Source organism: Cervus canadensis, chromosome 22 (assembly GCF_019320065.1).
Source record: "Cervus canadensis isolate Bull #8, Minnesota chromosome 22, ASM1932006v1, whole genome shotgun sequence".
NCBI lineage: Eukaryota > Metazoa > Chordata > Mammalia > Artiodactyla > Cervidae > Cervus > Cervus canadensis.
In genome coordinates, this window is record NC_057407.1 from 27,878,490 (window position 1) to 27,903,099 (window position 24,610).

The 24,610-nt window shown below is 41.4% G+C and overlaps 1 protein-coding gene and 1 non-coding gene across 2 annotated transcripts in view; one reads left to right on the top strand and one right to left on the bottom strand.

Moving 5' to 3' along the window:
• Nucleotides 1-24,610, bottom strand: part of FRMD4B (FERM domain containing 4B) — a 360,069-nt gene that overhangs the window by 292,138 nt on the left and 43,321 nt on the right. The window lies entirely within an intron of this gene.
• LOC122425266 lies at nt 23,010-23,116 on the top strand. Its single transcript, XR_006264801.1, has one exon. It is a non-coding gene; the product is annotated as a U6 spliceosomal RNA (small nuclear RNA).

Here is a 24,610-nt window from a genome sequence, read left to right on the forward strand (position 1 = left end):
AATCCCTGGGTTGGGAAGATCCCCTGGAGAAGGGAAAGGCTACCCACTTCAGTATTCTGGCCTGGAGAATTCCAGGGACTATACAGTCCATGGGGTCGCAGAGTCGGACCCGACTGAGCGACTTAAAACAAAAAAGCTGCTAACACTACAGGACCATTGTAAACATTAAATGAGTCAATACATATAAAAACATGTTTAAAAGTGTCTGAGGCATAATAGGCATTTCACAGTTGTTGCCTCTTATGTTTCTATCATACTGTGTCTTGTGTGTGTCACATGTGGCAACTGCAATTGCCTATCTACATATCTGGGCTTCCCTGGTGGCTCAATGGTAAAGAATTTGCCTGCCAATGCTGGAGACACAGGTTCGATCCCTGAGTGGGGAAGATCCTTTAGAGAAGGAAATGGCAACCCACTCCCGTATTCTTGCCTGGGAAATCCGATGAGCAGAGGAGCCTGGCGGGCTATAGTCCATGGGTCACAAAAGAGTTGGACACGACCTAGCAACTAAAACAACAAATCTACTTATCTATTTTTCATTTTTTATCTATTATTTACTGTTTGCTTCCTTCATCAAACTATAGGATCCATAAAGACAGAGACTATTAATAAATTTGCCATGCCTGGCATTGTGCTTGACTTATAGTAAAGTGCCCAGTTGATGTTTGCTGAATGAATGAACCAATGAATGAATGATTCCCTTTGGCGATGTGTAAGCCCTCTCACTCTTGACAAACTTCTCACTTCAGAGAGTTCTGTGGCACGTGTCTATCAAATACCCTTTGCTGGAAATCCCACATGGTTTTCTATCCAGATGGTGCCCATGACAAAGGGAAGGCGTTCTGGCACGCGGGAAGCTTAGGGTGCCAGATGCCTAGTCAAGTCACTGTATTATTCATCATCAAATGTTGTTGGCCAGGGAACTGATGGCTGTCAGCTGAGCCCGACGGTGGTCCAGTGAAGAGTCTGGGCTCTAAAACCACAGCAGCTAGGACCACCATTAGGGAGAAAGGATGCTGTGGTGGGAAGACGGGAGTTAAAAAAGGAAGAAGTTTCTCAGTCTTGTTTTGGTTTTGCAACCTTGGGCAAGTCACTTCACCTTTCTGGTTCTCTCAGCTTAGTTTTATAAATGAAAAGAAACTGTCATCAGTATTTCCCCAACCTGGTTGTGTCCCCAGAATCTTCAGGAAAGCTTTTTAAAATACAGATTCCTCTAGACTAGCAATCAGCAAACTTGGTCTACGAAGGGCCAGAGAGCAAATATTTTAGGGTTTGTAGGTTCTATGAGGTGTGTTCCAGCTGCCATGCTCAAGTCTCCCACTGTGTCATCAAAGCAGCGATGAAAGATGATACGTCCACCAACGAACGTGGCAGGATCTGGCCAGCTTTCCTGCTGGCCAGGGTTTGCTGACCACCCCACCCCACCCCCGCTAGGCCAGGCATGGCCTCTGCTGGGTAATGACCAGTTTTCTTATTTACAAAAGCTCCTCCAGATGACAGGGAGAGGCAGCTTCACTTGGAATCCACCAGATTAGATGCTAGAAGGCTTCTTCCCACCCTTACTGGAGTTCTCATTCTCTGTTTCTTATTTTCACTGTAAGAAGTGGCTACTCTGAGTCAACACTATTTAGATGGAGATCTTAATATTCTTTTAAATGCATCCCATTTGGGTATTAGCTTTTGACATCTGATGTTTTTATTCTCTCAAAATTCAATTCTCTGTTCCACGCTTTCAACATCTGAAGTTTTTGTTCTCTCAAAATTCAATTCTCTGTTCCACCAGGAAAACTTTGAACAGTCCTTTTCATTGCATTTAGACCAAAAAGCACTTCTGTGTGTTATACCCTTGTCAGTTCTTTGCAGGTGACAACTTCACTGCCAACTTGCAAATGCAAAGTTTAATATTATCCTGTTTAGGCACTAAAGGGATACAGTAAGGTGAGTCTCAACTTTAAGAAAGGATAATAGAAAAAATATGAAATTATGAAACAGGTATGGGTGCTGATACTGTTTCATTTGTATGGAGAGTTCCCTTTCTACTAAAGTCATGACTGCTGGGTGATAAGACATCCTGAGCCCTAGAGACAGTCCTGTTTTTCACTTATGTTCACTGAGCAATTGCCATAGTTCCCTCTTTCACGCTCAAAATGTCCAATCTGGATGAGAAATTACATGGCCATTCTTATGGGTGACCTGGAGGGAAGATAGTCAAAATGATGCTCCATTGATTTTGCACTTTCTAAAAGGCAGGCACTGCTCCGAGGGTTTTATTGACATCATCCCAACTAATCATGATAGGATTTTGCCGATGGCTCATGTCTTTGTTGTTATTTTAGTTGCTAAGCCATGTCTGATTCTTCTGCAACCCTGTGGACTGTAGCCTGTCAGGCTCCTCTGTCCACGGGAGCTCCGAGGCAAGAATACTAGAGTAGGTTGCCATTTCCTCCTCCAGGGGATCTTCCCCACTCAGGGATTGAACCTGTGTCTCCTGCACTGGCCGGTGGGTTCTTTACCACTGAGCCACGAGGGAAGCAACGATGTCTTTAGCGTGGGTTTTCTCAAAAGCAGGCCTGGGGCAGGGATTCAGGGATAGGTAGTTTGGGGGGAAATGCTCTGAGGAAGAACATAAAGGGAAGCAAGAAAGCGAGGCTTGGAGAAGAAGGAAGCCAAAACACAGGACCTTTGTGAGCAGGTTACGGCGGTAAATAAGTGGGGTTCAGTCTCCCTGGGAACCCTGAGAGGTTGTGACAGCATGCCCTCGGTGGGGGCAGGGAAGCTACAGTCTGTTCCACAGCTCCCATCCCTCTTGGTTGAGGGTCACGCCTGGAGATGTCCGCTTGCCCTCCTGCATGTCTGGTCTGTCCCATAGTTGGAAAGAGCTCACTCCTGTGGGTAGAGGGTGAACGCACTCAGGCAAAAGACAAAAAGAGGCTTGTCGGTGTGTAGATTTGTCCACAGACAACCTTCAGGGTAGGCCCAAGGGCACCAGTAGTGTCCTGTGTTTGAATCCTAGTTCTACCTTTATCATCGATATGATCATGGGCAAGTCATCTGGGCTCCTAAATCTCAGTTTTTCCACCTGTAAAATGGGGATAACAACAGCATGTGGCCAGGGTTGTTACAAGGCCTAAATGAGGTCACAGAAGCACAGCGGTCCTCTGTCAGTTGTCCCTGCCTAGGATCCACGTCGTCTTCCCTCGGCACAGTCCCTGGATGCCCTTTAGAAGAACCAGCCTCTCCAGATCCCCGTGTTTGAGAGGAGGGAGACTACTCTCAGCTTCAGGGATAGAACGTGACTGGCCCCTCCGAGCACCACTTTCTTCTGTCCATCTCTGGTTTAGATCTGGGTACAGAATCTATGTGGGATCAATGGGATCTCAACCTGAGACTTCCTACTGCGACTAATGAAAAGGAGTTTCCCTTCACACTAGCCAAGACATAAAAACAACCTAAATGTTCATCAACAGACGAACAGACGAACGGATGGCAAAGACATGGTACATACATGCAATGGATTTCTGCTGTTGTTCAGTCGCCCAGCTGTGTCTGGCCCTTTGCGACCCCATGGACTGCAGCACACCAGGCCTCCCTGAAATACTACTCAGCCATTAAAAAGAATGAAATAATGCCATCTGCATCCACATGGATGCAACCAGAGATTATCATACTCAGTGAAGGAAGTCAGGAAGAGAAAGAAAATGCCTTATGTCGGCACTTAGATGTGGAGTCTAAAATATGACGTGAATGAAGCCATCTGTGAAACAAGCAGATTCCAGACGTAGAGAACAGACTTGTGGCTGATGACTGGGAGCGCATTGCGGGAGGGATGGAGTAGGAGTTTGGAGTGAGCAGATGTAGGCTATAATGAGCAGAATGGATAAACAACAAAGTTCTACTGCACAACACGGAGAACTACATGCCATATCCTGGGATAAACCATAATGGAAAAGAATATTTTAAAAGGAATGTGCATGTAATATATGTATAACTGAATCACTTTTCTATAACCTGATACTAGCATGACATTGTAAATAAACTATACTGTAACAAATTTAAATTTAAAAAAAAAAAAAAAGAATGGCAGAGGACAGGGAGAAGAAAGTTCATTTCTGAATATTATTGAGCCCCTGAATCAAGCAACCTGAAAGCTTGCCCCATCTCTGCACTTGCTGTTCTGAGAGTTAACATTTTGCTTCACTATTTAAACCTGTGTGCATCCACGAATCTATCATCTGCTGTGGAAAGCACCCAACTGTGCTATCAATACAGACCCATGACTTGTAAAGCCTGGGTTCAAAATTCCAGAGTGAGGAATACAGATTAGGATGATGTAACAAAGATGCCCAAAAAGCGTGTCTCTTAACCAAGAACAAGAGTTGACTTCTTTCTCATAGACGAGTTCGCAGAAGAGGTCCTGGACAGGTTACGGTGGCTCTACAATCCCTGGGACCAAGTTCCTCCTGCATCCTTAGCAGGCAGCTTCCACCTTCCCAGCTCAACCAGCTACTCTGGGTCCCCACCGCACTCACACCCTCCATCCAGTGGGAAGAAGGCAGAGAGGATGTGGATACCCACTGCCTGCAGTTCCCATTTGAGCCACCAGGGAATCCCCCCTGCAAGGGTACAACCCAGAAATTAATCACATACATCACATCTCATTGGCTGGAACTTAGTCACGTGGTAGCACTCAACTGCAAGGCAGGCTGAGAAACGTGGTCATTATTCTGTGTGGTCATATGTCCAGCTCTATTTCTACTAGAAAAAAAGTTAAAATAAATACTGGGACACACAGCTAGCTGCCTCCACTAAAGAAGAAGGGAGGCTTAATTGTGTTTGTTACAACTGACAATTTTTTCAATAAAACAACTTCAGAATGTAAACAGGATTTAAAAGAAATGCCTTTTAGCACTTTCCCAAAGATTTACCGATGCCTATTTACTTAGAAACGGGTAAAACCATACCTCCTTTTCATCTCTTCTTTTTAGGTGGATCTCAGAAGGATTCCAGCAATCAGTGATCCCAAATTAGCCCAGCTTATTACCCTGTGTACATGAAATTAATAACTGAATTTCACCAATTTCCCTTCATTCCAACTGTCTTTTCCTCAATTAGGCTGCACAACTATGGTTTAATTATATTCTTTTGATAGTCACCAGAATCCTATAACAAGCTCCTCTTTCACAATCCTATTATTAATCAGGGTAATTCAATTTATGGAAAAATAAAGACAGACAAATAGAGAAAAATGACAGAGCTGGCAAGAAGCACCGTGTTCTGCAGACCGGCTAAAATGGCTGTCAATGAAGGGTTTACAGAATTAAGACAGAAGCAAGACTTGGATTCAGCGGTAGCAGGTTTTAAATGATGTACAAGGCGTCACCAAAGCAAATCCCTTTCTCCATGGTCCCCTCGGGGTCAAGTACCATGTTTCAATTACAATTTCACCAAATTGCTGTGATGCCGTGAATGTTCCAGATTAACAGCGGTATAGCATCGTTCTCGGCGGGACGGAATCAAAAAAATCTAGTTCAGAGGTTTGTTGAAATATACCCCAAGACACTCAGCTGCAAAACACATTAAAGGCTCCAAGATGATGGGAACGTTTCTGATCTGTATTCCCCAAAGAGGTTACTTTTGCAGAGAGCAAGTTTATTATTTATGGTAGCGAATAAAACTTCTCAGTGCAGCCAGGGAGGCTTCTTGCAATTACATCAGGAAGGCACCATCATGCAGTCCATTATGGAAATCGTATTGACATGGATAGGCAAGGCTATTGTTTCGCCAGGATGCATATTTCTTTCCAGAGCATGCTCCTGATGGCCTGGCAAGGAGATAATGAATTGTTTGGTTCAACTTTTCATGTCAAATGGCTCTATTCCTTGGAAGAGGATTTTGTATAAAAAGACATTATTTTGAAAATTCTACTTGAGATGATCAGCTGAGTTTTATGAGAAGATCTCATAGGGACTTGCCATGGGTCAGACGGCCACTGGGTATACTGGGAGCTCCAGGAGACTGTGAGTTTGATCCACACTGGTGACTCTGTTAGTATTTTCAAGCCTTGAAGTGAGTCTCTGGGGAACTGTATCTTTGGCTAATTCCTTCCACATATCCTATCCTCCGGAAATAAGAGCAATCTGGGATCTAACACCTCTACTTGAGGGGGAGTGCTGAGGAACTCATGATTTTAAGCAGAGGAGAAAGAACTTGCCCTGAAAGAAATGAAGACTGGAAAAACCTTTGAACCGTCTCTCCAGGAGTAATTTACCTAGTAGGAATGGGAGTAGACCAATTGTGAACATACAGCCTCTGCTTTCTTTGGTGTTTCTTCTTCCTCAAGTGCACACGCTCCCTCCCCTAATCCTCAGCTTCATGAGGGTGAGGCAGTTGAATCTTCTATATAACTGGTAGGTAAGTGTCCACCACGGGGCTTCCCCGATGGCTTAAGCGGTAAAGAATCTGCCTGCAATGCAGGAGACTCAAGAGATGTGGGTTCAACCCTTGGGCTGGGAAGATCCCCTAGAGAAGGAAATGGCAACCCACTCCAGTATTCTTAGAGCCTGGAGAATCCCAAAGACAAAGGAGCCTGGAGGGCTACGGTCCATAGGGTCACAAAGACTGAAGCAACTTACACAGCATAGTGTGGCACAGGGGACACGTGTGTGTGTGTGTGCCCAGGCGTGTCCAACTTTCTGTGACCCTGTGGACCATAGTCCGCCAGGCTCCTCTGTCCACGGGATTCCCCAGGCAAGAATACTGGAGTGGGTTGCCATGCCCTTCACCAGGTGATCTTTCCGATCAGAGATCAAACCCAGTGTTCAAACCCAGGTCTCCTGCATTGTAGGTGTAACTTTACCAGGGAAGCCCACTCCAACCTCCCCTACATAATTCAAAAATTAGAGAGTCACTTGAGTCTCTAAGACACAAATGCCCAAGGGATGATAGAGCCCCCCAGTAATTTATCCAGTGGTCTGAATTACTTGCTCTTTTGCTTCCTCATCTTGAGTCTCAGTTCATATACCTGCTGGAAATGACTAAGTACAAGTGACAGAGATCTGTTCCAGCACGCGGAGTTAAGAAAAAAGGAAGATAGAAACATGGTTTCTGATACTAGTATGAGCATTTCTGTCCCCAAAGCTACAAGTTCAAATACTACCTGTATGATTACAACATCAAGTGTTCAACACAGCAAACACCAAAGAATTTCAACTGGAAGATATGTTCCAATATCATAGAGCTCAATTGTCTTAAACCCCAGACCACTGATACACAGCCTGTGCTATTTTATTCATGTGTTCTAGTCACCATTTAAGCACATTAAGCACAAGCCATGTGAAGGGCAATAACGAAGACCAGAAACAGGGTTTCTGCCTTCACAGAGGCTACTCTCTGGCGGGGCAAATGGACTGTGTTTTTTTTTTTTTCTTTTCCCTTAATTTATTTATTTTTAATGGAAGGATAATTGCTTTACAATATTGTGTTGGTTTCTGCCATACATCAACATTCATCAGCCGTAGGTACACATATGTGCCCTCCCTCTGGAAACTCCCTCCCACCTCCCACTTCATCCCATCCTTCTAGGTAGTCACAGAGCACCAGTTTGAGGTCCCTGAGTCATATAGCAAATTCCCATTGGTTATCTATTTTACATACGGTAAAGTACGTTTCATTCTCTTTTGGCCAAATCAATACTTTACCCCGATAGTGTTGCTGTGAGGTCTGGAGTCTGAAATAGTGTATGTTAATTTCCTGGCTCATAATTTCCTGGTCTGTATATTTTTTTCCTGCTCATAATAGGACTGGTTACTGCATGAGACTCAGAATAAAGAACCATCATTTGTCATTTATTAGGCCATTTTGTGGTTACAGATGGATAAATTCCAACGTGAAACACCTGAAGCATTTTTGCTTTGGGGAAATTTAGAGAAGGATATTCTGAGACTTTGCATACTTTACATACCAGTGAAGCAATAGAAAAGGCAGGCAAGAAGCCAGGGCCCGAGAAGGATATAATCTGGAGTTCAAAAGCCATCAGAATGCTAATTCTCCTTCCGCATGTCAACTTCATCTTTTGGTTCACTGACCTTTTCTATACAGAGGCAAACTTGGCCACAGAAGCTCCCAAGCTTCACCTTTTCCAAGTTCAATCCCCGCCGGGAGAGAGAAAACCTCAGCCTTCAGGGTCTCAAGTTCAAGCATCCCAGGGAAGAGTTCCAGCTGGCCCAGTTGAAGTCGGGTCCCTATTCCTGGACAAACCAGCCCCAACAGAGAACAGGGTCCTGGTGTATTAAATCATTGCTCCTACAGAAACCAGGGGAATAGGGCTCTTTGGGGGGCAATTCCCAAAAGATTGAGTGAGCTTCCCAAGTGGCACGGTGGTAAAGAATCCGCCTGCCAATATAGGCGACACAAGAGAAGTAGGTTTGTTATCTGGGTTGGGAAGATCCCTTGGAGAAGGAAAGGGCAATCCACTCCAGTATTCTTGCATGGAAAAACCCCATGGACAGAGGAGCCTGGCAGGCTACAGTCTATGAAGTCACAAACCGTTGGACATGACTGAGCACACAACAAAATACTGAGCAGAAAATTCCACAAATACTGACTAGATGTGTTTATGCTAACTGCTTCCATAAAGTGACACCATAGACAACAACAATTGAATAAACAAGACAGATTCTTTTAAAAGCTGAAATTCTGCTGGGGGGAAAAATCATCACCTGTGTTTCAGAAACAACTGAACATGCATTATTCATTTGATTTGCTTGTGCCAAAATGTTCCTTTGGACCCGCTGTTAGGCACCCAAGTTCAAGTTCCTTAGACTTTCCTTTGCTTTCTGAGGGGTTGAAAGGTAAAAGCTGCAGTGAGACAAGGCACTTTAAAAATACCCTAAACAAGCATTGTTGCTGAGAGCGCTTCTGCAGCCCTGAGAATATCACAGAAGTGAGTAGGCTGGGAATTGCAGGTCATACCCTGGAGACATGGGAAGTGTGTCTGCTCCTGTACTTAATGATCAGACACGGACTCCCTCAGGTGACTGACTGGTCCTATGAACATGACTAATAAGGAGTGAGGAGGAGGAGGAAGGAGAAGCAGGAGAGAAAGAGACAGGAGGAAGAGGGGAAGGGATGAGAGAAAGAGGGAGGGTGGAAGTGAGGGGCGAGACAGGAAAGTTAACCCAGTCTGACCTGGGGACCTGCTGTAATATCTTTCTTCAAAAAGCAAGTTTCATGCACACATTTCACGGAGGAGGTTTTTCTAGGTACTCACACCAACTTTCCTCTAATTTAAGGATCAATGCTTTCACCAACATCTCCTGAAGTATGTTGAAGGAGACAGGAATTGCCAAGTTGGTCCAGAGACTGCCAAAGTGTGGGCATGTGCTACTGTTTGAGATGACCTCGTGGGGTCCCCAGAGGGGCCCCTCAATAATACCACAAATCCAGGGTAAAATGTTGCCCCTTTTTGCTTCTCTTTCAATCCCTCTAAATAGTCCTCAAAGAGTTTCAGTTTCGTGTTATTATTTAGGACTTCTCTAAAACCAATTCTATTCCCACTGTTGTACAGAGAAAAAGCAGAGCCTCTAGAAGGACCTAGATGGAGCTTAATAACAAATACATGTTTATATTGAATTTAATATCCCAATAATCTTCAGTTTTAGGCTAGGATTATTGGTCTTTCTTTTATAGTAGGCATGTAAAGTTACCTTTACTATATATGTATGTATTTTGAGTTTAAAAAAGTCAACAAACCTAAAAAGTAACAGAAGTTACCACAGGTAGCAGAGGGATGGAAAATACTTAGTCACTGAGCGTGTACAATTGATGGTGAGATTCCTGGGTCAAAAGGAGGCCCCGTGTTCCCAACCTCTGTCAGTGTGGGAGTAATAGTCAAATATTGTAGGTGGGAAAGAATGCTGATGTATTCCGAGATCTTTGCCAGGGCTTCATTTGTTTTAAAATGAGTCTTCGGCGCTTCTTCTTTCCTTCAGCACAAAGATTTTCCCTTATAAAGTGCTAAACACTGGTGACAATAATGATTATAACAACTGAGAAGCCTAAAGATATTTCCTCTTGAACTTTTTAGTTTATGAAGATAGCGTGTGGAGTCCATGACAGAAGGGAAGTGGGCTAAGATTCAGTGTTTGACTAAAGGAAAGCTGAAAATGGACTGGGGTACTACCTCATCTCATATTAATGATAAAAGAACGGAAAACAAAGGACTGTCTAGGGAACCAGCCACCAGTGAGGCATCTCCCTACTTTTCATGCTGGGAAACTTCTTGAGGAGGAGAAGACATAAAAACCGGGAAAGTGCTAGTAGAAAAACAGTGAGCCATCTCTTTGCCAACTCTTAAAAATAAAAGCATTAAATGTTAACCAACTGGACCCATGAAGTTATTTTTAAAATCAACTAAAATAAAATAGAGATTTAGTTTCCCTTATGATGACCTTATCAAAAGCCCTGAACTAGTTGCCTTATTCGAAAGAAAATGTCCTTTAAAAATAAAAACCAGTTACATCCCACAAATAACTAATGTTATCAGAATGCTGGTTAGTGAGGCTTTCCTGAGTTCAACTTGCAGATTTGGTTTTCCTTTAAATAAAATACATCTTACCTTGCCTTTTCCCTTTATCTATGAAATTTTGGCAACCGCATTTATTTTATGCTCCTTATTTCTTTGGTTGATTCTTTATTTGAATTTCTCTTCTATTTCCTTAGGGTGCAGGTCTGTTAAAAACACTACCTGAGTATGACAAAAACCACTACAATATTAAAAAAAAAACAACACTACCTGAAATCTTTTATGCAAGGAGTGGGATAGTTTGAGCAAGAAGTAGGAGATTAAAATCACCTTGTCTCATTTATTTAGTACCTTACACATACAAACTCTCACGGGAGGTACCATAGAAGGAGTTTTTTTTTAATCTTTAATCACCTCATTTACTCTTTTCTTAACACCAGTATATAAACTAAATCTCTGACCACCTCCCACATCCCAGCCCCAGTAGTAACCACTGACCACTGTCAACACTCTCATGGTTATGAGTTTTTTTCCTCTGTGATCATAAAACTATACCTATAGAATAAGTACAGACAAATATATCAGTGATAGCTTTAAAAAAAAATGAAAATGTGATCATGCTTTTTTCCCCCACTTAACCACACTTCCTAGATTTCCCTGTAGTCAGTATAGTATTTACAGATGGACCTCATGTTACTTTGAGCCCTCACATAATATTCCAGTACATAGATTACAACTTGTCTAAACAGTCTCTTATTGATAGACATTTGGCTTGCTTCAAGACATCTGTTAATACAAAAAGTGCCACAGAAATCATCTTGGTGTATATTTTTTACACATTGCCCAATTCTCATCTTTTTAGAGCATTTAGCATTTGCCTGAAGGTGTCAGATGGTTAGGATCCAGCCCCTCCCTTGAACCACCCAGATAAAGCTTAACTGATTATTTACTTTTCAGAGTGCTAGACTTAGAAGGAGTATTTTAATTGAGTGATTTAACATTCAAGATAACAAGAAGAGGTAGTCAGTCATAAGATCTTACAGGATTAACTGTCCAGGCAGACTCCCACGGGGGCAGGATGCGGAATATACATGAGTAATGGGGGAGGCCGGGTACCAGACATAGCTCGATGGTACTTTACACACACACACACACACACACACACACACACACACACACACACATCTCGGCTAAATGGGGAAACTCAAGAGAGCAATCACCCATGGTTACCACCAGGGAATACAGAGCCCTGCTCTGAATGTTTCCAAGATGACTGGAAATCTATTTTTTAAATGTGATAGATCAGACTTTTAGCTGTTGGTTCTAACTGAAATTAAAAAAAAAAAAAATACAATGTGGGGGACTTCCTGGGAAGTCCAGTGGCTAAGATTTCATCTTCCAATGCAGGGGATGAGGGGTTCGATCCCTGGTTGGGGAGCTAAGATCCCATATGCCTCGTAGTCAAAAAAATCAAAGCATAAAACAGAAGTAGTATTGTTACAAATTAAGATGTTAAAAATGGTCCATGTTAAAAAAAAAAAAAAAAACACTAAAGAAAACCACACATATGCACATTGTGAATGAAAGAAAACACAACAGCAAACTGAACCAGGCCCGTGGATTGACAGTTTGCAACTTCACCTTCTACCATGGAACTAAGCCTTGAAGGATCTCGATTTGAACACATCACTCATGGTGGGGTAACCAGAATAAGTAGGATTTATATTGAGTCTTGAAAGAAAGAGTTGTATCAATATAAGGAGAAGGGAGGGAGGGTGGTAGGCACACTATATGGACACCAGAGGGTAAGGGAAGCCCCAAACCAGAAAGGCTCAAGGTCTGTTCGGGAAACACTAAACAGCGTGGTTTGGAAGAGACAAACTCACGTATGGAGGACATCAGAGAAAAGGCTTGGAAAGCAAGTGAAAGGCAGATTAGACAAGGATTTTGAATATCGAGTGAAGAAGTTTAAGTTTTATCCCACAGTCAGTGAAGATCTGGGGCTCCAGAGATGGATGTAAGCAATGAGTTTTCCAACAAAATCAATCCAATCTATCTGGAAGAGAAAGAGCCTGCAGGGGAAGAGACTGGTCAGATGTTTATTGCACTAATTCAGGAGAATCACTTGGAGGCAAAAGGAATGGAAATCCTATAGATAACACAGAACTTCTGAAATGGATAAATCTATCGGACAGGTACATTGTTTGCTGTTTTAAAATGTCAAAGATAATTCTACTGTTTGGGACCTGAGGCATTAGTAGGCATCCTAGTGAAAATACCCAGTAGGACACTTAGGACCTGAGTTTAGGACACTGTCCAGGGATACTAATGCAGTTTGGAGCATTATCCACATGAGGATGGTGCAGGGAGAAAATTCCCAGGGGAAAAGTGTTAGAAAGAAGCAGCATACATCTTGGGAGGATGAATGCTCAAGGTCCATATTTCTTATCATCTACTTCAAAAACTTTGCTAAATTAAGAAGTCATTAGCCAGAGTTTGTGTGATTACATAATCTCATATATCCAAATATTCTGATCTATTCACATCATTGTTAAAATGGGCTTCCCTAGGGGCTCAGACAGTAAAGAATCTGCCATTGTAGGCATCACCTAGTTTAACTGCTCCTCTTGTGACAGAGGATGAGATGGTTGGATGGCATCACCAACTCAATGGACATGAGTTTGAGTAAACTCCAGGAGTTGGTGATGAATAGGGAGGCCTGGCGTGCTGCAGTCCATGGGGTCGCAAATAGTTGGACACGACTGAGCGACTGAACTGACTGACTTGTATCTTGACTATAAATCTCATCTCTTCAACCTAAGTTAGGATTTAAAGAAAGAGATGAAGAAAGAATCAAAGAAAGGAAGGGAGTGGGGAGAAATAGAAAGAGGAAGGAAGGAATGAAAGTAGGAAGGGAGGTGGGAAAAGAGGAATGGGAAAGGATAGGAAAGAAACAGGAAACTAAATAGAATAGATATTGCCCTGTCAATGATGGTTCAGACGAAGCCCTATTAAATGTCTGAAAATTGCCTGAAGGATTTTTTTCAGTGCTATAGGTATAAATATTACCAGAGCCTTCATCCAGAAATTCACTTTATAATCAGAGAAAATGAAGCCTCTTCACACCAGAATTTACCTGACAGCTACTTTACTACCAAACCAGAGCTTGCCTCTTTGAAACCTTCATATCATGTTAGAAAGATGCCATTAATTAAAAATGCATCCTCCTTAGAGCCCAGAAATAAACTCTAATGTTCATGGTCAATTGATTTCCTACAAAGGGGCCAATGTAATTCAATAAGGAAACAATATTCTTTTCAACAAATTATACCAGGACACCTGGATAAGTATTTTAAAAATAATGAAGTTGGACACCTAGTTCATAAATTAAAAAACAACTAAAAGTGTGTCATATATCTAAATAGAAGAGCTCAAAGTATAAGACTCTGAAAAAAACACACTATGAAATCTTTGTGACTTTGAGATTTCTTACATAAGGCAAAAGCACAAGCAGAAAAAGAAATTAATAAATTACACTTGCTCAAAATTAAAAATATTTGTGCCTCAAAGGACACCATCAAGAAAGTGTGGAAAGATAACCCACTGTCTTGTGGAAATTATCTGCAAATCATATATCTAATAAGGAACTTATCTCCAGAATATTAAAAATAACTTATATAACTAAAAAATAAAAAGGCAAGTAGCTCACCTAAAATATAGATAAAGGATCTGAGATGGACATTTCTCCAAAGAAAACATATGAATGGCTAATAAGCACCTATGAAAATGCCTCAGCATCGTTAATCATTTGGAAGCACAAATAAAAGCCAAGGAAACATCACTTCAAAACCACTAGAATGGCTATAATAAAAAAGATAGACAATAACAAGTGTTAGCAAGGATGTGGAAAAATCGTAACCCTTACACATTGCTCATGTAAATGTAAAATAGTGCAGCCACAGTGGAAAAGACTCAGTAGTTCTTCAAAATGTTAAATGGGGAGTTGCCATAGGACCCAGAAATTCTACTCCTAGGTATCTACCCAAGAGAAATAAAAATATATGTCTACACCAAAACTGGTACACAAATGTTCATAGCAGCATTATTCATAAGAGCCAAACAGTGAAAATAGCCCAAATGTCCCTCAACTGACGAATGGAGAGATACAATGTATATTAACATAAGGGAATACTATTTAGCAATGAAAAGAAATTAAATACTAATAGCACTATAACACAGAAGCACGTGAAAAACATTCTAGATCCGTCAGGTAAGATCACATATTGTATGAGCTTATGTGTATGAAATGTAAAGAATAAGTGAATCTGCAGACACAGGAAGTAGTCAGTGGTTGCTGCAGGGATTGGAAATATGGGAAGGGACTGCTCTTGGGTAGAGGATTTCTTCTGGGTGGTGATGAAAATTTTCTAAAGTAAGATTATGGTTACAGTTGTTCGACTCTGTAAACATACTATGAGTCATTGAACTATATATTTTATAATTTTTATTTATTTATTTATGGCTGTGCTGGGTCGTCTTTGCTGTGGGGGCTTTTCTCTAGCTGTGGCAAGCGTCGACCACTCTCTAGTTGCGATGCACAGGCTTCTTATCGGGGTAGCTTCTCTTGTTGCGGAGCACGGGCTCTGGGGCGTGTGGGTTTAAGTAGGGGCGACACATGGGTTCAGTTGTTGCAGCTCCCAGACTCTAGAGCACTAGCTCAGTAGTTGTGATGCACAGACTTATTTGCTCCATGGCATGTGGGATCTTCGGGATCAGAGCTCAAACCCAGGTCTCCTGCATTGGCAGGTGGATTCTTTACCACTGAGCCACGAGGGAAGGCCCTGAACTATACATTTTTTTTTTATATTTTTAAATATAAATTTATTTATTTTAATTGGAGGCTAATTACTTTACAATATTGTAGTGGTTTTGCCATACATTGACATGAATCCGCCATGGGTGTATATGTGTTCCCCATCCTGAACCCCCTTCCCATCTCCCTCCCTTGAACTATACATTTTAAATCAGTAACATTTCAAATAGATAAACATATCTCATGGGATGTTGCTATGTAAATTCCATGCCATTCATTGCTGAAGGTTATTTAAAAAGAACATGCATGAAGTTTTCAGTACTAGCCAGACAGCATCTGCTATTCTTCTTAGTCTCCTTTCATAAAGACCTTTGCCCCAGTTCTTCCCTTTCTCAGGAAAGCCTTGATTCTGTTCAGTACAAACTGGCTCCTCTCATCTTTCAGAAGAGCTTAAACGTTCCTGTCTCTCAAACATGCCAGCCTTGTTCCTGTCTCAGGCATTTGCAGTGCTTCTTCCTTCTACTTGGAAAACTTTTTTCACAGATCTTTGCAGAACTGCTGAGTTTTCAACATTTTGGTTCAATGCAAAAGAGAAACTTCTGTAGTTCAGGCAGTTCACAGTCACTCATTACCACTCATTTTGTTTCATGGCATGAGCTTCTACATAATGTTAGCTTGTGTTCCTGTTTCCATATTCACATTTCTGTTGGCTTCTGGGTTTACTGTCTGTCTTACACACTAGAGCATGCAGTCACTGGGGCCATAGTTGACTCCACCACGATCATGTGCTAAGTCGCTTCTCTTGTGTCCTCTCTTTGAGACCCCCACGGACTGTAGCCCGCCAGGCTCCTCTGTCCATGGGGTTTCCCAGGCAAGAATACTGGAGTGGATTGCCATTTCCTTCTCCAAGGGATCTTCCTGACCCAGGGACTGAACCTGCATGTCTTACATCTCCTGCATTGGCATGAAGGTTCTTTACCACTAGCACCACTTGGGACTCCACCACACCAAGCTGGTAATCAAGACTTGTTGGCCGATCAACTTTTAGGTTGAATGGAGCCCAGGATAAGATTTCCTGCCTCAGCATTTATAACAGGGTGTGGAACAAAAGGGATTGCCTAATACCTCTCCAAAACCTCTCTTATTCACCTCCACCCACATCCTACTCCCCTCCCACCAAAAAAAAAAAAAAAAAAAACAGCAAGAATCTCCTCAACAACATTTTACACTGAAAAATCTCCTCATAAAAGACTGATTTCAGGAAAACAGATTCCACATCATCTGGAGATCCAGCACTGGCTTGATGAATGTTACATTTCAGGATAACTAGATTCTCAAACAAGATGGATGAGACTAAAGACAGAAAAGCAAATGACAGAGGCTAGTCCAACTTTTTGGAGAAGGCAATGGCACCCCACTCCAGTACTCTTGCCTGGAAAATCCCATGGATAGAGGAGCCTGGTAGGCTGCAGTCCATGGGGTCGCTAAGAGTCGGACACGACTGAGCGACTTCACTTTCACCTTTCACTTTCATGCATTGGAGAAGGAAATGGCAACCCACTCCAGTGTTCTTGCCTGGAGAATCCCAGGGATGGGGGAGCCTGGTGGGCTGCCGTCTATGGGGTTGCACAGAGTCAGACACGACTGAAGCGACTTAGCAGCAGCAGCAGCAGACCAACTTTTAATGAAAGGAAAATCAAAGCAGAGCTCAAACAATAGGTGTCAGGAAGTCAGGCAGTGCTGTGTTCTGTCGCTCCTTTCAGTGAGGTGTTCTCCGGTTAGGAACCCCCTTGACAAAATGATGATCTCTCAGGAAACAAAGAGGAGGATGTAGACTTCTTGAATTTATAGCTGCCTTTGTGCAGCTGGTTGCAAAGCACTGAGCCCTTCAATCAATCTTTAAAAAAAAAAAAGGAGAGGGAAGGAAGGAGACAGGGAAGAAAAGGAGAGGGGGAAGAAAGAGAGACCAGAAAAAAAAGAAAAGAAGTAAAAGCAAGCGCATACCCTCATCTAATACTCTTTTAGATCAGAGTATCGAAAGAAAGAAAATGGCACCTATATAGAACTGAAGAAACTTTATGTGAAAGCACCGTATCTTTTTTGCTTTCAGCTTTTCACTTATTTATATTTTACATTTGAATCTTTAACCATTAAGAATTATTTTGGTATCTGTTTTATGGCGAGATGCTATTTTTGTCCTGTATTTTCCAACTTACAAACTGTCCCAGCACTATTCCTGAAAAGTGTATCCTTTTCTTGATAATTCATAATGCACCTTTATCATATGTTACAATTTTATAAATGGAAAAGAAGGATTTACTGTATAGCACAGGGAACTATATTCATATCTTATGATAACCGATAATGGAAAAGAATCTGAAGCTGTACATCTGAAACTAACACAATATTCTAAATCAACTATTGTCAAATTTTTAAAAAGAGCACCCTATCTTTTTTCATATCCTGAACTATTTTTTCTCTTCTGCAAAAAAGAAAAAGAAACAGAGTTAAAGTTAGGAAAACAAAGCCATTCAACTGATGCTCGATTTCTTTTTAACCTAAGAAAGTGTTGGTGAACAGCACAGTCAGTAAGAAAAATGTCAGAAGTCCTTCACAATTTACCTGTTATACCACGAGAGACATCCAGTCCAAATATCTCGCTGATAGAAAAGCCTCAGGCCCGATGCCTGAGGCAAAAGACAGGAAGAAGGAGTTTGCATACAGCAAACCACTCAGCATTGTTTCCCTGTCTCAGGCATGGAGTTTGCAGACTAGTCTTACATCTGAATGACTACTAAATATTTAAGACCAGCATTCAGGAAATGTACTCATGCTCAAACAAGAGGAGATCAGAGATTACAAAAGGATTCTTGCACCTATGCCCCCACTTCCCACTCCTCCGCCCTGCCCCCACACATCTCAAGATGGTCTGCCAAGAACAAATTTAGTATCAGCTTATCATAGGCTCTAGAGAGGCCTGTAATTACATCTCCCAGGCAGGAATCTGAACCTGGCAATCAAGACTCCCTCTTGCCTCTGATTTCTACATCTTGCCTGTTTGGGGAAGCGGAGCATGTGGGATGACCACATGCAGAAGTGAGAGTTTCCAAGACCTAGTTTGGGCGAGAGAGCTTGGGCAGCTGGGTATTTGGAAGGATACAGAGCATCTAACAGTTTATAGGGATATGGAGCATTGAATACTTCCTGGCATCTGGTAACCACTCAGTAGGCGTTCCTTTTAATAAAGTTTCTGAGATTTTTCCACCAGTAGATGGGTTATGGGCTTCCCTGGTAGCTCAGTCAGTAAAGAATCTGCCTGCAGTGCAGGAGACCTGAGTTCAATCCCTGGGTTGGGAAGACCCCCTGGAGAAAGAAATAGCAACCCACTCCAGTATTCTTGCCTGGAAAAATCCCATGGTCAGAGGAGCCTGGCGGGTCACAGTCCATGAGGTCTCAGGAGTCTGATACGACTGAGCCACTACCACTGATGGGATTATAATGCCCCAGAGGACAAATGCAAATGGTCAGCCGCCCACAGCACAGCAATGGTTAACAGCTTGGGATCTGAATTCATTTAGACCTGCATTTCTGGAACTCTGGTCAAATTCCTCTTCATGACCTGAAAATACCTTAACACTCAGGTTTCACAGAGTGACTCTCTTCCAGTTCCTTAACATAAAGGGAAAACTAAAAATTTGTTGTCATGCTCGGTTCCATGCATCCCTAACCACCACTTCTACATATTACAACATAGGAAGTGGATGTTAATGTTTGTAAAAATTTCTAAGGGAAAATTGGGGTGGGTGAATGTTTTCTTAAGAACATGATGGACAACCTGCTTATTCAGTTGGCTTCAAGCGAAGACACAGAGTTAAGACTAGACACCACAGGGACTTCCCTGGCGGCCCAGTGCCTAAGACTCTGCCTTCCAATGCAGGGGGTGTGGGTTCAATCCCAGAGCAAAGACCCCACAGGGCTCATGGCCAAAAAACCAAAACACAGAACAGAAGCAATATTACAACAAATTTAATAAACACTTTAAAAATGGTCCACATATTAAAAAAAAAAATCTTTAAAAAAAGACTAGACATCTAGAAACTACCACAGTGGATCGCTTCTATCCCACGGGAGGTAATAAAAAGTCACCTGTGTCACTGTGCTTGTTCCAGCCTCTGGCCTGAGAACTACACCAGGTCTGGAGCCAGGACTGCTGAGTCCTAGGAGAACAAATCCCCCATTGCCAAGAGCTGTGAATGCTGGGGACCCGTTCACACGTTGCTGGTTTAACTAGACTGCAGCAGTGACAAATCTTCGTTTTCTTATTGTTGATTACTTTTCTCTGAGTTTAAAAGAATTCAAGTAAGACCTACTCGAGAGAATAAACCCACCTCTAATTTGGGCAAGACTTTAAAACAGTGAGTTCAAATTCTAGCTCTAGCCGAGCAGTCTTGAGGGAGTTCCTTAATTGCCCTGTGTCTCAGTCTATTTATAAAAAGGAGATAAAAGCAGTTCCCACCTAGTCCTACAGGTCCAAGTGATACTCTACGAAGTACGGAAATGATCAGACACTCTATGCAAAGCGCCTGGCCCAGAGCGATGGCACCCTCTGATGCACAGTGGCTCCAGTGTACCTGTCTTAGGCGCCCTCCCAAAAAAGGAACAGACGCTAAGAATACACTTTGATGTCCCAGTGGTAATTTGGCCTCAAGGAAATTTGCCCAGCCTGCTCTGAGACTGAACCCTATTAATCAAATTGACTAAAAATATAAGGGAGACATTATCAAATAAGCTGTTTAACAAAATATGGAAGGATTTCTTTCTATCAAGTCCTACAGTCGAATTTCCAACTATGCAACATCTCTTTCCAAAAGAAAGCTTTTATTTCTTGTTACATTAAGAGTTACCCTTATATTATTTTTCTACTTTGTTCACAAAGGAGATAAGGGAGAAATATGCTCAAGAGAGAAAACAAGTTTCAGTCTCTGAGTCACTCAAATACTATTTTGCAGAAACTGAGTGCAATACAAGATAGTGAAGAAGCAAGACCATTGATTCTGAACCAGGGTGAAAAAAGCAGTTTTCTTTAAGTTTTGAATTAAGAATCAAAGGTTATCCATTTGGGAAATCCCTGTTTTAGAGATATCATGTCTTGAGCTTGCTTTGGTCATGAGTTGGAACACATGTACAATTACTTTATCAACTCCAAACTTCTTTATTTCCTAAAAGAAAAATGATTCTTCATAAATCTTTTTTTCTTATCTCTGAAAAATAATCTGCACCATGTCCCACTATTTTAAACAAGTTCTGATAATGTATTTTTAGGACTTGGATCTATAGTTCTCTAAATTATCTAAATATCTCTGGATCAAGCCAGATCTTCAGAAGGCTATAAATTTGGGTCTTTCTTGACTTCACAAAATTATATTTTATCATTACAACCCTGGCTTTTATCAAAGGCTGATACAAGAAACACCGTGATGACAAAGACAAATGTACAAGGGTACTCACTGCAGCACTGTTCATAGTAGGAAAAGAGTATAAACACTCTAAATCAATAGGTACTGGTTAAACAGATCATGACACATCCATACAATAGAATTCTATGTGGATATTAGAAGAAATGACACAGCTTTACAAGTACTGAAGAAAACAAATAATGTGCAGAATAACATATACAATGTGTTCAAAATTGAGATACACACACATACTTATACACATATGCGCATATACACATACAGACATAGCTGCACATCTTGAAAACAATGCTTATCTCTCAAGAGAGAATCTCAGAGAACCTCCCCGGAGGTCCAGTGGTTAAGACTTCACCTTCCAATTCAAGGGGCATGAGTTCGATTCCTGGTCAGGGAACTAAGTTTCCACATGCCTCAGGGTGTGGTAAATTTAAATTTTTTAAAAAAAACTTAAAAGAGAGAATCTCAGAGGCAATGGTTAAAAGCAGAGAGACATACCTTTACACTGAAACCTTTGCATACTCTGAGTTTATCACATATATCTATTACCTATTAAAAAAACTAAACCAAAAAAGAAGGGCTGTTATGAAGTTCCTTCTGGCTGTGTGTATCACAAACACCAGCTCTTTAAACCACTAAGAGGTGTCCCACAAACAAAGGATTTATGCTCTACCCATCTTGGGGTTTCACACTGCACAATTCTGCAGTAGAGTCTGTGAGAAGGTCTGTAATCTAGAGTCTTATGTGTATTAATTTACCCCAACATTTCCCAAATTTCTTGATCATAGAAACTTTTTTTTTTTAAGGGCATATTCTCTGAACACCACACCTCAGTGAGTATAACACTGCAGCATTTATTTCTTAATGGTTATGCCACCAAGACATGCGCCATGCTGACAGGTAAGAATTTAGCAATAGGGTTACCTTTGTTTACTTTTAGGAATAACTGTATTTCCTATGCTGTAATCACAAGTCTGTACTGAATTTGAATTATTTTTGTACCTCATCTTCCAGGAGGCACAGATCAATGATGTCTCAACTTTCCCATCCTTAGAATGGGCCTGAAAGCCCGACTTCGTGGGTAGCCATGAGATTGAAATTGGATATCTTATATAAAAATGCCTCACATAAGAGATGTCCAGCATTTACGAGTCCCTGCCAGATTTTTTCACATATAGGCAATTCTCTCATAAATGTACACTGTTGTTCTCAGGAGGCAGCAAAGTAAAGATCAAGGCAAACCCATCGGCATCATTGATGACAACATCAGGGAGCCTCAGGGGGTGCGGTGGATGGTCTTCGTAAAAAGGGCAGAGTATTTCAATCACCTCTGTTGCTTAAGGCCTGAAAGGTCAGTGGAGGAAGAATATCTGGGGGTGAAGGTGAGGACAAAATCAGCTGTCCTAATCACCATGATTCAACGAATATTTTTCAGGCTTTGGAAAGATTAAATGCAGCTGTAAGGTAGGCAGAGCTCTTATCTGCCCCAAGTCGGTTGCTGCAGAGACCATTCTATTTGTAAACATTATCCAGGATTCACACTGACTGAGGCTTAAGCTTGGTGTTTATCCACCAGCTGACTTCTCCGCAGGATCCTTTCATATAATAAAGAAGATGTGTGAGTAAATTTTACCCGGGAGGCCACCCCAAGAGTTTATAGCTATGTTGAATTAAAAACCACAGCATGTAGATAACAAATTTTCACTTACTTTCACATTTTTAAAGGAGGGGGTAAGTCAGTTAAGCAATAACATATTTTAAATAAATAAGATTATAAACCAAATGATATGTGCTGTGAAACCTTGGGTCAACATTCCACTGACACAGACATTATTTTTCTGGATATTAACCACTTCCAAGAGGTTGGCAGGGGATACACATACTTAAAGGGCAAAGTGAGACAATTCAGAGAGACCATCTATCACTTACAAGTCTCTGCTGATTTTCCTTAATGCCAGATGATAAGAAGGACTCTAGTTAAAAATGATAAAGACTTATATAAGTAAATATAATGTGTTCCCTTGAGGACTATTACTGTCTCACGGCCTCCAACATGCAACATAGGATAGAATCCCTGAGAACGGTTCTTTAGAATATTAGAAATTGTAAATACCTCCAGGTGTCACATGGAAAACAAAGGTTTTATAGTTCAAACGATGAAGAATACAGTCATCAATGTACTCAAGTAAGAGATAAACATTGAGTGCTCGCTTCGGCAGCACATATACTAAAATTGGAACGATACACAGAAGATTAGCATGGCCCCTGCGCAAGGATGACATGTAAATTCGTGAAGCGTTCCATATTTTTAATGAAACTAGAACACTCTCTAACACCATACACAAAAATAAACTCAAAATGGATTAAAGATCTAAATGTAAGACCAGAGACTATAAAACTCCTAGAGGAGAACATAGGCAAAACACTCTCCGACATAAATCACAGCAGGATCCTCTATGACCCACCTCCCAGAATATTGGAAATAAAAGCAAAAATAAACAAATGGGACCTAATGAAACTTAAAAGCTTTTGCACAACAAAGGAAACTATAAGCAAGGTGAAAAGACAGCCCTCAGATTGGGAGAAAATAATAGCAAATGAAGCAACAGACAAAGGATTAATCTCAAAAATATACAAGCAACTCCTGCAGCTCAATTCCAGAAAAATAAATGACCCAATCAAAAAATGGGCCAAAGAACTAAACAGACATTTCTCCAAAGAAGACATACAGATGGCTAACAAACACATGAAAAGATGCTCAACATCACTCATTATCAGAGAAATGCAAATCAAAACCACAATGAGGTACTATTACATGCCAAGTCAGGATGGCTGCTATCCAAAAGTCTACAAGCAATAAATGCTGGAGAGGGTGTGAAGAAAAGGGAATCCTCTTACACTGTTGGTGGGAATGCAGACTAGTACAGCCACTATGGAGAACAGTGTGGAGATTTCTTAAAAAACTGGAAATAGAACTGCCATATGACCCAGCAATCCCACTTCTGGGCATACACACTGAGGAAACCAGATCTGAAAGAGACACGTGCACCCCAATGTTCATCGCAGCACTGTTTATAATAGCCAGGACATGGAAGCAACCTAGATGACCATCAGCAGATGAATGGATAAGGAAGCTGTGGTACATATACACCATGGAATATTACTCAGCCATTAAAAAGAATTCATTTTAATCAGTTCTAATGAGATGGATGAAACTGGAGCCCATTATACAGAGTGAAGTAAGCCAGAAAGATAAAGACCAATACAGTATACTAACACATATATATGGAATTTAGAAAGATGGTAACGATACCCTATATGCAAAACAGAAAAGAGACACAGATGTAAAGAACAGACTTTTGCACTCTGTGGGAGAAGGCGAGGGTGGGATGTTTCGAGAGAACAGCATCGAAACATGTATATTATTTAGGGTGAAACAGATCACCAGCCCAGGCTGGATGCATGAGACAAGTGCTCGGGCCTGGTGCACTGGGAAGACCCAGAGGAATCGGGTGGAGAGGGAGGTGGGAGGGGGGATCGGGATGGGGAATACATGTAAATCCATGGCTGATTCATGTCAATGTATGACAAAAACCACTACAATATTGTGAAGTAGTTAGCCTCCAACTAATAAAAATAAATGAAAAAAAAAAGAGATAAACATTGAATTAGAAGTGCTTGATGGTAGAAACAATTTAAACAGTGAGAGAAAATTTGTTTTTGGGGGCTCCAAAATTACTGCAGATAGTGATTGCAGCCATGAAATTAAAAGACGCTTGTTCCTTGGAAGAAAAGCTATGACCA